This window comes from Phaseolus vulgaris, chromosome 7, assembly GCF_051622355.1.
Source record: "Phaseolus vulgaris cultivar YP4 chromosome 7, ASM5162235v1, whole genome shotgun sequence".
Classification (NCBI taxonomy): Eukaryota; Viridiplantae; Streptophyta; class Magnoliopsida; order Fabales; family Fabaceae; genus Phaseolus; species Phaseolus vulgaris.
Genome location: NC_143504.1, coordinates 58,390,137 through 58,404,674, shown reverse-complemented (window position 1 = coordinate 58,404,674; position 14,538 = coordinate 58,390,137).

The following is a 14,538-nucleotide window of genomic DNA, read 5'->3' as shown; positions in this document are numbered from 1 at the left end:
TTGACAAAGAGTGATTAAGCCATTGCAGTGCAAAAGTAACACATCTCTTGGGGAAGTGAATGACTTATTGGTTATTTATTTAACTTACAATCTAAGTTAAATTGGGTATTATATATATTAAATAAAATGATACAATTAAATTTATTTATTTTATAAAAGGATATTTAGTAAAAATGAGTACAAAAATCCGTTGACCTAACTCACCTTATTGCTTTTAATGAAAAACTTTAGTTATTTATGTAAAAAAAATCTTAAATAATGAAAATTAAGCATAAAATTTTTAATGTTTAGTTGTATAGTTTATTTTTCATTCTAAATATATATATATATATATATATATGTGTGCGCGTTTTTTTTTATCACATAAAATACATGTTTAAATTAATGAGGATAATTTTTTTTTTTGCATTTAGAATACAATGCCGTAAGATCAAATTATTTTGAAAAATATCATTTTTTAGTTTTATTCTTTATTTTTCTTGAAATTTAACATAAGTTATTCATTATAACCATTGAATTAAAAAATATAAAATATCTCTTTTAAAGTTATTTTATTCGTCTTCTAAAATATAATATCACCAATATTGTTATGAGACTAATTAAATCACTTACAATAATATTTTGTAGCACCCTTAATTTTAATTTTATAGTAATAATTATTTTATCATAAGTATGTTAAAGGAAAAAGGATAAATTTATTTTATACTCCTAAGATGAAAATTTTAATATCTAATAATTTTCTGAAAAAAAAAATTGGTAAATAGTAAATAGTAAACATTTAATCTGTTAAATAAAAAAAGGAGATTTTTTTAAAGCGAAAATTACCAGAAAGGAAAAGATTAATGTATTAATAAACTCATTCCCAAGTCATTATTGGTAATTCTAGTTCTCTTCTCTTCCCCTTTCACTTCCTTCAAATTGTACTTTTATTTGTTTAATATATTCTTATTATTATTTTAGTAATATACAAATCAATTTTATTTATGTAACACAAATACGGATACGGACGCTGACACTGACACGATATGGATACGGATACAGAGATATGTATAATTCCTAAAATGTAAGATACGGGGACAAGGATCTATATATTATATAATTTTGAATTATATAAATTGAAAATAAATATTTATGTGTAAAAGTATGTTCTAGATTCTTTTGGAAGTAGGAAGATATTTTTCATGATTGGTTCAAAAGAATTTGTTCTTATTTTTATAATCATAATAAAATTTTATACAATAAATTTGAGTTTTTAGAAAGTTATTGTATTTATACCTTTTAAAATTGTATTAGAACCGTGCTAGAATTTTTAAAAATCCAACAAATATTTTTTTGAATGGAACACTTCACCGATAAGTATTCTACGAGTGTCAACGCGGATACGTGTGTCCGACACGGATACGCCATTTAAAAAGAAGTATCCGAGCCTCATAAAATTTTATTGATTTAAATGTTAAAAGTTTGAATTATAATATTTTGATCTATTTACTTCCAATACATAAGTAAATGATAAAGAGGAATTTTTTTAATAAATATTACAAAATAAGTTTTGAAAAAAATTAAATTCATAAAACTATTATTATTTTACTCAAACTAGTGGGCAATATTATTTTCTTTATAAACCAGTTTAATAATATTATAATTATTTAAAAAACGCGAATAACATTTTATTGGTCTAATTATTTTTCAACCTCATATTCCGTAATTTAAAATAATCTTTTAGTTAAAAAAATCAACATTCATAAAAAATAATGAAATGAGTAATAATTTATGGCATTCAGCATGGCCACAAAAAACCTAAAAAATAATACATTTTGCTCACAAAAAAGTACTTTCTACTGAGATATAGTTTCAATATTTATATTTTTGAATAAAAAATTCTCGAACTTAGAAATTCAAACAAATATTATCATCGATAAATATTTTTAATTTTTTTAAAACAGTTATTTTTAAGTTTAAATTTACCATGATTTTATTAAATAATAAGAATATATATATATATATGTGAAAATTAAATTGGAAAATAGAAATTTTAAAATAACATTGACGCGTTATTTTATGAAAATAAAATGTGACCTAAGTATGATTGATAGTAACTAATAAAGAAAGAAGAAAGGGAAAGGTTTGAAAGTAACGCGTGCGAAGAAAGCGCGTGTATGTGGGACCCACACAAATTAAGAAAAGTGCCTAAAACCACAACCAAACACACATCAAATTTTTTTAAAAAGAACCTAATTCTAACAAATTGCTGTTCTCGGACTTTTTTTAATGACAGTGATGTTTAATTTTTTTTATTCAATTTAATACTATTATTTAAGATAATATGCAATATTATTTAATACTTTTTTATTTTAAAATGTTTTACATATATTATACGTTTAATAGTACAAATCACCATCACAAATATGAATTAATATTTGTTTTAAGTACTAATTTTAACTTCAATTTTTTCATATATACTAGAGAATACAATATAGTAGTTACTATGCATGTGTTTTTATATTTTTTAAGAATTTTAAAAATAATTTAAGACGTCGTCAAATGCTATAATTAAAAGGTTGTTAAAAAGTTAATTTAATAAAATATTTAAAATTAATTTTGTAGTTAATATAAGAGATATTGAAATTAAAAGTTGAATGTGTACTGATAGGGTAAAACCGAGAGGTTCATGTCGAGAACTACATAGCATAACAATTAAGATGATTAAGTTAAAACCGAGAGGTTTTGACCGAAAGTAATAAAGACAAGAATAAAACAAATGTAAAAGCTGCAAAAGCCCAATTAGATAAAAACTTACAAGAGGGGTGCACAAATAATAAGAAAGGTGCAGAAAGAAAGCCCAAGAGTAAAGGGAAAGCCCATTAAAGAAACTCTATAAATAGGAGTTCAGAGATAGAAAGAGGTAAGAGTGATTTTATCTGATGAATGTTAAACCTTTTCTGACTTTGGCATCGGAGCGACTTGCAGGTAACCCCCACCTGTTGTGAGGACCAGCCGAGAGCACCAGCCGAGAGGACCAGCCGAGAGCACCAGCCGAAAGCACCAGCCGAAAGCACCAGCCGAGAGTACCAGCCGAGAGGAGAAGCCGAGAGCACCATCAAGGAGAGAAGTACCCGGCCCAAGACAGTATTCAGCCCAAGATTGAAGGATTAGTCTTGATTAACCCGTTTCAAGTGTTCTTGGTCCTTGTTGTAAGAACAGAATGTAACCGTTGGAAAAAAATAGAAATATTTAAAGAGAATGTATTTTAAAAGATTATGTATATCGAACAGAAAAACCTATTATATATTACTGTAGATTGTAATATTTATAAATATTAATGATGCTATAGATTAATATTAATCTTACAATTTCAAACATATTTCTTTTACTATATAAGAATATATAATTTCATAAAGAAAAAGTAATTTTCTTACTGACAATCATACATTTCTTATTTTATAACAATATCTTAAAAAAATAAAAAAATACAAACTTAATATATTTAAAAAATAAAAAAAATACAATTTCTTAATTTATATTTAATTTGATTACTTTTTATTTATTAAATATATTTTAACGTATTTATGAATTTGATAATTTATAAAAAAAATAGAATATAAGATAAAACTTTAAAGGGGAAAAATGAATATTTGAACATATAAATTACGAAACAATTATTTTTTTAAAAACGTTATTAAATTATTTCAAACTTTACCCCTAAAAAACTTACTAATCAAATTATCAAATTTTACTCAATGCATAAAAGTTTTCCTTCCTCAAAATCTAATCTCATTTCCTATAAACCCTTCAAATTCTACCAAGTTTTTGTTTCTAATTTATAAAATTTAAAATAATTTTATTATCTATTTCCATCATAAATCTCATATATGTTTATATAAAAAAAGAATACTCAAAGAAGTTTAGTTTGAACTAAAAAAAAAAAAAAAAAAAAAAAGTGGCACCTGAGTTATATTATAGGACTTGACCAAAATGCACGATACGACCTGAAAACAATAATGCAACATCAGTGTGCAAGACAATTACATTCTCTTAAGGATTGTTTGTTATTCATATGTTAAAGATTAATAAGATTTTGCATCTCTATAAAATTAAACCACATGCTCCATCAAACATTCTTTACTCCTGTTCTAGATATAAAATTTAAACGACAACAAATAAAAATTAATATATTTTATAATATTTATATATATAAATAAGTTTACATCTCAGTTTATAAATGAGTAATCTTAAAATTTATTTATTAATAAAATTAATTAATAGAAAAACTCTTAAATAAGCTTCTTACATATGATTTTTTTTATCAGTAAATAATAAATAAAATAAAATAAGACACTTCAAAGTATTTCAACCCTTATATATAAAAACTTATATCAAACTTCTTAACACTCAATCAGTTATGAATCCAATAAACACTCCAACACATCAACTAGATTGACATAGATAAGACAATAGGCATAAACACAACAAAATACAATTATATTAATCCTCTAAAGGAATTACATTCTCACAAAAGAAGACAATTCCAACAACTAAACAGATTCTTTGCCAACAAGAGACAGAGGTAAGTCAAACACCAAAGAGTTATAAACATAAAGCCGCGAGATAATACAGAGTCAAAAAAACCTATACTGAAACACACCACAACTTTTCTTTTAACCAGAACATCAATTTCTCAAATATTTCATACAATATAAAAGTTCAAAACATCAATCCGAATAAGAAAAATTTCTCAATCTTTCTTTTAAATCAACTTAAGACCAAATCTTTCTTTGTAAAGTAAAATGTTGGTATACTAATTCACAGCTATTTTATAAAAAAAATTTCCAGAAACAATATTTTATGTTTTGGACCATTATGAGGTGCTGCTTTGTAAAGAAAGGAAGGAACAGCTGGCCATGGCCGATAAAGCTGAGTGTCATGGCCTCAGGTAATATCCATTGAAAAGGGTCTTTTATTATGTTACTGTAAACTTTTCCAGAAAAAACTATAGAAAATTGATAAACTTGTTAAAACAAAGTGGTCATTAGTAGGGAAAGAAATGAAGATATTTTTTATGGAAGACACTGTTTTGTTGGGTAATGGTTATGGTGCTAATATGTGTTTGGAGTGGCATGAGGTAGGAATTTTGAAAGGTTGAAATTTGGGTGGAAAAGCTTTAGGTTTTGTTCATTTGTTAAATGATGTTGTTTGTTTATTTGGAAGCATGGATTTTATTTTGGAGTAGTTTATTTGTCTTGTAGGTTGTGTTTGGGCACCTCTGGCATGCATGTGTGTTGATGACACCAACACCACCAACTCTTTTTTCTATATTTTTTTTATATTGTGTTTGTGGGTATGAATGTGTGTAGTGTTAGCTGTCATCAACCATTCTTAAATATTGTCCCACCCAACATTTCTTTCAAATTTTCTCCCCCTAGTTTAGTCTAGTACCTTCAAACAAACAACTATTTTGGTTTCACTATGAAAGGTTAATTAGGGATTTTTCAAAATTATTTTTAATCAATTTGTTGGTTCTAGTAAGTGAGATTTGGAGACGCAGGAACAATATAATTTTTAAAGGAGAACTGATAGATGTTTCAGAAATGTTTACTCTCATTTGATTAAAGGTTTGATCTTGGTCTCTTTTAAAGTATCATCAGCTTGTTTTTCTTATTTCGTTTGATGTCTTTATCCTTTGGTTTGTATGAATTTGATTTAGTGTTGTTTTTTAGTGTTGACTTTTTCCTTGTATGATAGGTTGTTAGTTGACATTGGTAAAAGTCTTTGTTTTTTTTATTTCTTTCTTAGAGGAAGATTCTAAAGGTTCTTTTGTTTTGTATAAGAGTTGAACCATATTTGAAGTAGTTCACATTTATTTAAAAGACGTTTAAACTTCTATACAAATAAAACTTAAGAACAAAATGATCTAATATGCATAATATATTTTACCTTTAATAAGATATTTTCACAATATGATCCAACAACCCAAATCTATTTAAATTTTTGAATGAGATTTTTTTATTAAATAAATTGTTTACAGTATAAGTCACTGAAAGAAAGAAGTGGAAGATATTTGTTTTCCATATCTATGTAAATGAAACCATGTTTATAAAAAAAATAGTTTTTTTATCAATAATAAAAAATTAAATTACTTGAAATTTTTGATAAATATTCAAACCCAAACCCTTATAAATAAAACAGTGCGTCGTATTTTTCATAGATCAAAAACCAAAAGAACGAACTCTTGAATTTTTTTTTTACTCCTAATCCAACAAAAGAAGGTGAATCTAAAAAGAAAAACTATATAACCATTAATATTACAGAAAAAGTAATTTACCTTCTTTAGAATTCCATGCAATTCTTACTAAAAAATGTTGCTCTCTTAAATTTATTTTTTTTCACTTTGAAGGGGTTAACTTCTAGTCTTAGAAAAAGACAAGAATTTAAAAAATGGAAGAGGTAATATTTTATTTTAAATTAAAAGGGTTGTTGTGTTGATGAAACATAGTAATAGAAATTATGATATCAAATTTATACAAATTAGCAAAAGCACGTAAAGGTGAAATAATATAAAAATTTTAGACAACAAAATTAATTATAAAAAAAGTGGTCGTACCATTATATATATTATGTTAAAGTGACCAATTCATATAACATGTGTTATTAAAAATAAAAATAAAATAAAAAAACTTCATTCTTTTAATTCTATTGAAAGTCCCACTCAAGGTTTTATTATAGTTTATTAGTGTGTTTGGTTTTGCTTGGATAATAACGTCATTTCTGATTAAGACTTTCAGATATTTACGTGAAAAAAAGGCAATGTGCATTCTATAAAACTTTACGTGTATGACCACACCACTAATTTATATTAACAAGGACTATATTCAATAATTTCATTTCTTTAATTAAAGTTTAAAATTATTAGAGTTTGTTTTGAAATAAAAAGACAACAACAAATTATTGAAAAATACCTTAATTAACTAGGAATAAAATTGCAATGTTATGATGATTTAAAAAATTGTGAACATAAATTTATTTGAAAAGAGTAGAATGGTGGAATAGTTAAATGAGATTGGCATGCTTTTGGAAAAGTATTTAATTCCCTTTGAAGATAGTTTTCATTGATGCCTTTCATGAATGTAAAGCTGGTGAAAAGGTGGTGATGGAATGAATCATGTATGTTAGGATTGTTGCCTTGACCAAAGAATGGAACATATTCTTTGCATTGCTTCTAAAACTATTATTACACCATCTATTGCTAACACAAACAAAAAATTAAATAAAACAAATAAATAATATATATATATGCTAATTTTCCATCTTGGTGGTCTACACATATAAAAAAGTAGTTCTTTAAGTTCAACTTTTAATACCCTAATTTTAGTCAAATATTTGTAGTGGAATTTGTACAATATTAATGATTTTGAACTTTTGTGAATATTTTTTTTTTATGTTAAGCATCTTTAGGACAATATATCTCATTTTGCTTATATAGGTATTTTTGAAATTTTAATTAAAAGGTGGGATTGGGAATTATCATTGATGAAGCTAGCTCGTTTTGTTACGCTTTGGGACGTGTAGTGTAGTCTTTTTGTATATGTACTGTCTTTATGTATATAAGAAGGTAGTCTTTTTTGTAAATGGTGGTTCACTCACCAATCCTTTACTTTTTCTATATAAGGATTGAGATATCACTAAAATAATTATTTTTATTATATTAATGGTTTTGAATTATAGATTAATACGATTTATATCTAATCATTTAAAGAATTAAATATGTTTAAATCTCTACAAAATGGTAAAAATAAAAATAGTGATTTCAAGTTTTTGAAGGATTCAAAATCGTACAATGATGTTTTGTGAAATCAAATCAAAATTAGAATACTTTGATTTTACACTATTAAGAAAATAATAATTTTATATTTTAGAGGAATGAACAAAAAATGAAAATTTATAAACCTAAATCCAAAACAACTCATTCTATATAACTGAAATATATTTAAATTTAATTTAAATAATAGAAAAAAACAACAATGAATTAAAATTTTAAAAGGATAAGCTCGAGGAGAGAAAAATATATTTATCATCTCTTGACCAATTCATATTCAAAAGGAAATAACAAAGAGAGAAAGGAACAGAGGAATACATTTAGTGACAATGTTAAAGGAAAAATATATATTTTGTAAAGTTGAAAAAGAAAAGAAATATTTTTGTAAGATCACGTCGTAACCATAGTTTTTTATTTATTCATTTATTTGGTCGGTCGAAAACTAAGTGAATAAAGCATAAGCTAAATTTATATACTCGTGACATTTAAAAAAAAGTTGCATGATTTCATCACAAAGAAAGAAAATAATCATGTTGGTGCAAAATTTCTAATATATAATATTTCAAACGGTCTAATTTGACCTAGGGTAATGTACCTTATATGTGAATGCCTTGTTTCATTATTTTAATGTCAAATGATTGGTTTACTAAGATTATGCTTAAACTTAACGTAATTATTTTTAAAAAAATAATTTATTAAACAAGTAAATAAGATAAAAAAAACATAAAACTATTTATTTTTAAAATAAATTGTAAAAAAAACATGTAAAATACATAATAAATGATGATTGAATTGTGTATTCAATTTTTTCAAAATATCATCGTTCAATAAAAACATTGTTAAGAGATTATTTTTATAATATCTATATTGGATGAAATACAGTGAAACAAAACTTCACATATGCACTTTCAAAAGTATTGTAAATTTTGTTTAAAAAGGACTCTCCAATTTTGGTTATTTAATAATGTATAATTCAAATATGTATTTTTTTGGAAAAAAATAATATGCAATTTAAAGAATTGAAAATAAAAAAATTTTATGATTTATATTTAGATATTTATTTAAGATGTGAATATTTGATAAATCTTTATATAGTACAAGGAAAAAAAAAAATTCTAATGAGTATGGATATATAAAGTAAATGTCTAAAACTTACAAGAAATTGGAAGTCCTAATTTATATAATTTTACGACAAATTATTAGTTGTTTGACATAAAACTTGATCTTTCTGTCGGGCTAATATAGAGTTTAATGCTCTTAAGTTTTTAATTTCCTGAATATTATTTAGTGAGAATATTGTTCGTCCAACTGTCAAGGTTCTTGGATTTTTTAATTTCTAAATTTTGTCCAATGAGTATATGGCTCGTCACAAAAATTATGAAATAAAAATTAATTTTAAAAATCAAAATTAATTAGTTACTGTATTGAGTAAATTAAAGAATATTTTATAAACTAAAAAAATTATTGATATTTAAAATAATTTCAATTATTAATAAAAATTTATAAAGTAGTTTTTAAATTGGTATCTAACTATTAACTACTAAGGTTTTATAAACTAATTACTTATATTATAAACTAGTATCTATTAGCCTTTAAAAAACTAATTTAGAATCTAAAATATTAGTAACTAAAACTTTGGTAGCTAATTTAGATATCAATTTAGAAACTATTTTATAAATTTTATTAATAATAGAAACTACTTTAGATATCAATAATTTTTTAGTATCTAAAATAGTATTTAATTTAATTAATATAGTGACTAATTATTTTATCTCTAAATATAAATATTTAGTGATTTTCTTATAGTGAGACTTGTATCTTTACTCAAGTAAACTTACACTTAGTTCAAAACAAAAGATATTTTAAATCATTTAACCAAAAATCAGAACCAATTATATTTTAATCAACAAAAATTTTAATTTTCTAGATTAATTCAATTTAACACAACATTATTATATATTCATATAAAATAAAATTATTACTATTATTATTTTTATAATTATTATAATTATAATTATATATTAATATTGTGAAATTTGTTTCCAGAAAATCTTGTCAATAAATAGTATTAACGTCCAATTATCGATAAATATTAATTCACGTTCAATTATTAATAAATTTTACTAATTATAAAAAATATAATATTTTTTTTTTAATTTTTATACAAAATTTGTTAATAATTATCGACAAACCAAAACTTCGTCTGTAAAGGTATTCTGTAAAAGTATTGATAAAATTTATCAATGATTAAAAACTACTGAGAAAAACTAATCCAATAATTTTTCGTGAGTAAATCAATAATTTTTTTTAGTAATTATATCTTAATTTTTACTAAAACTAATTTTTTTCCTGCTCTTATTTTTACAAAAAGTTTATATTGTTTTTTTACTGAAATTAAAATCTTAAAAATGATTTCTTTATATCTTAAGCAAGTTCAAGTAAATTATACGTACTAAAAAAATAAGTTAAATATGATAAAAATGTTTGTTTTTCTGTCCTGCTAACGTCGATAATTGTTTTATAGTAAGCATAGTTAAATAATTATTTAAATAAGAGTAAATTGTGTTGGTGCATAGAATTTAAAGTCTTTAAAAAAATGTAACCCTATAACATTTTGAAAACTCATTAAAGATAAAAAAAAATGAAAAACTAGATATGAACCCTAATAGAGATTGAAAACAAAGGTTACATAAAAGAAGGAAGAGGAAGGTTGAAGGTCCCAAGAAAAGTACAAAATTGAAGGGCAGCCAGAAAACAGAAAGAGGAAACGTCATTATTAGTCCAAGAGGGCAATCCAATTCTCCAAATCAATATTCTATTCTTCCAAACCATGACAACCTAATTCCACATAATATATTTAACCCTAAACCTAAAACAACAATTTTTATATATATATATAATATGAAATAGAAACCAATTTTTAGAGATCAAAATAATTAGTTACAATAGGAACTAAAATAGAGACTATTTTAGAAATTAAAAAAAAATTAATTTCTAAATTAGTTTTTATTATTTTCTATTATTCTTAAATAGTTTCTAAATTTGGTAGCAAAATTTTGGTTGCTAATTAGATACCAATTTAGAAACTATTTAACAATAATAGAAACTAATTTAGAAACCAAATTTCTTTTTAGTTTTTAGAATGATCTCTAATTTAGTTACTATTGCAACTAATTATTTTGGTTTCTAAAAATTGGTTTCTATTTTATGATTTTCTTGTAGGGATATATATATATATAATTTTTTTTTAATTTTTTTTTCATAATATTACTATTTTCATAAAATTGGAGGAATATGTGTCGTGTAAATATTATGTATATTTTTGTTTTTGTGTGTGTCTGTGATTTGTTAAGGTGTTGTACTTTCTGTATATGGGATTAATAAGAAGATCTTAAACTGTTGAAGGTTAATGTTTGGTGAGTTATTTATGTTCATATGTATTTTTGAATTTGTTTTGATGATATATCCTGACTGTCATTTTGGACGGACTTGTGTGACCGTTTTTTAGGATAAAAATTTGTTGGTAATTTTTAGAAGTCTGTAATAAACTATGGAGTGAAGTCTTATATTTTTTTTTTCTGTAGGTTAGGTCACCCCTTAAATTATTCATATTTATTTATTATTCTGGTTGATAAAAAAAATTATTCTCATTGCTCCAACAATTTTTTTATTCATAATAAAATTAAATTCAAGATTTTTTAATAAATAAAATATCCTTACAACACATGAGTGTAATACTAGATACTTTGGATTAGAATAATTTTGTATTGTGTTTTTTTAATAGTTTCCTTATACACCTTCCTAATTGTATTTTATGAATTAAAGATTAGATAAAATGTGGATGAATTTAATATATTGAAAAGCCTTAAAAAGGAAGATTTAGAAGAATAAAAAGTTGAATGGTGTAGAACATATCCAACCTAAACTTGGGATATTTTAAAAAATGCTTAGAAATTCCCTCAATGCATTGTGTCCATGCAATTTTTTTTGGTCGGTTTGGTTCACTGTTCAACTTACAGAAGTGCATCAGCATATTCATAAAAAAAATTGAAGTGTCAAACTAAAACAGAAAGATAGATTCAAAAGCTTTAGAAGATGTTCTACCCAAAACTATGCACTGTGTCAATCATTGTATATATACCAATATATATGCAAATAATTCAGAATAATTTTTTTTTTAATAAACTCAATTAATTGTTGGAGATCCCACATCGACTAAAGATTAGAACCTTTCAATTTCAACTTCATGGTTTTATAGGATTAAGTTACCCTTAAAGTTCATTTTGTAATATTAATATTCTAAATCAGAATATAAGATTATATATCTTTGCTTTTATTTAAGTTAAGAAAAATAATAAACAATGACAATCTAATTCTATACTACTAATTAATGAAGTTGGGTTCACATTCAAAAAATTTAGATCTATAAAGTACGTGAATTCTATAATTTTGATTCATGAAACAAGAAATATTTATAAGAAGAAAAAAAAGACATATTTAGATACACAGTTTCTGTAATTATCCCTGAAAAAGAAAGACGTGTTAGTTTGCATGATTGACATTTGTAGAGAAAGCACCATCCATTGAAAACACTACCAATTTTAACTGAGACACAACGCAAGAATGAGATAACAAGTAACATAATCACAGGAAATTTTAGGGTTTTTTTTTTCAATTCCAATAGAATAGAAATTAATCTCTTTCTTAGAACGATAGTTTTACTGATTTAACAAGTCTTTACACTTATCAGATTGAGATTTTTTTGGTGACATATAGGATGTTCCTACAAGTTGTAGGAAAGGTTAAAGACTGCAATAACTCTTATACCATGTAGCATAGACACGCACACAAAAAAAAAATACGTATAATTTAAAAATATACAGAGTATATGAATCTATATATTATATAATTATGAATTATATATATAAATCGACAATAAAATTTATGTGCACAAGTATATTTTCGTTTTTTTTAGCAGGAAGATGTTTCTGATGGCTGGTTCAAAAAGATTTGTTCCTTATTTTTATCACCATAATAAAATTTTATACAATAAATTTGAGTTTAAAAAAAAATAATGTATTTATCATTTTCAAAATTATATTAGAATTGTACTAGAATTGTCAGAAATTCAATATATATTTTTTAAATTGAACACTTCACCACCAATACGTGTCCAACAAGTATAGTACGAGTGTCGTGTCCGATACTGTATCGACACAAACATTCCATTTAAGAAACATGTCCGAGTCTTAAATTATATAGGTATAAAGGGAATTTAAAGGTGGTGAATAATATTAGTGCGCACACTATTATGGTATTATTGAGAAAGTGATGAGAGCTAGCAAATACCACAAAACAGAACTGAAGAAGAAGACTCTGATTTGAATTGATTGGCAGCAAGTTGGAATGAATGTAGAGTTAAGATCGATGATGAGTGATGGGTGTATCCAAAATTCTTGTGGCTGTTATGGGCCACTCAATGACCTATTTTTCACTTTTCACGCATTCCCTACACTTTTCATTTCATGCCTTTGGTTTTCAACATCTTGTTACGTGTAATCGAATCAATCACAGGACCTATATATGCTTTCCTTCTCTAAGGGATTTATATCATTAGTGTTATTATATGTGGAATTAAAAAGGGGTAAGATAAATGCACAAATTTTTTGAAGAGGGTGGAGTTTTTGGACCATCAAATGCAGACATAATCATAGTTGGGTAGTGGGGTGGAAGATGGAAGGCCCTTTGAGAGGGCCACACTCTCCACTTTGGTTCTCATCCACTGCTGTTTGTGAAGGAATCCCAGAAATTATGCCTCCCCAATGCCTTTCATTTTCCCATTATAGTCACAAGAATGTTACTTATAATTTTGTTCAAATAGCTAGGTTGCCAACTTTTTCACTGTCATTTGTAAAGGGGAGATAACATTTGTTTTTTGCAAAACATAGACAAGAAGGTATAATGGCCATGTATTTTGTCTCTGGTGCCACTGTGGCCCTATGGAAATTCTTTTTGTATATATGATATTTTGTTTTATCAGCAAGAAACAATATATACATATAAACTATTTCAGAGGTGATTCAACCCATATATGAAAAAATCTGAGACAACCATACAACAAAATACCTTTCAGACAACTACTCAAAACGAACCCTGTCAAAACAACAACCGCATACAAGCTAAAGCAAAAAGAGACAGATCAGAGGATCAAAACACCAATCAGAACAAGAGAAATAAGCAAAGGGGACTTTAGGAGTAATCCAAGACCAAACTTTTAATTGAACTAAAGAATTTTTTTTAGAATAATCTAACATTTCATATTTAAAAATAATCTTGTTCCTATAACTCCAAATCTCACTAATCACCGCAATCCAAATACTTTTCATCCTTAAGATAACCAACTCAGGAGCATTACACAACTTGAACTAAAAAAAGAGAGAATATGAGACAATTATGCTCATGTCAAATATATATCACAGAAAACAGAATTTTCTTTCTGAATATTTGATCTGATTATACAATCAAATTCTCTTTCTGAGTATTTAAACATGTAAACACACGTTTAACCTGATTTTCGATCTCATTATTATTGAAAAAACAGTTGAAAGTTACAATGTGTAGGCTATAAGTTACACATGTTAGATTTTGGAAGACACAGATGTTGAAAAGCATACTTAATGAGACTGTTGATTCGTGATTTGAAATTGAAATTATCGGTTAAACTAAGT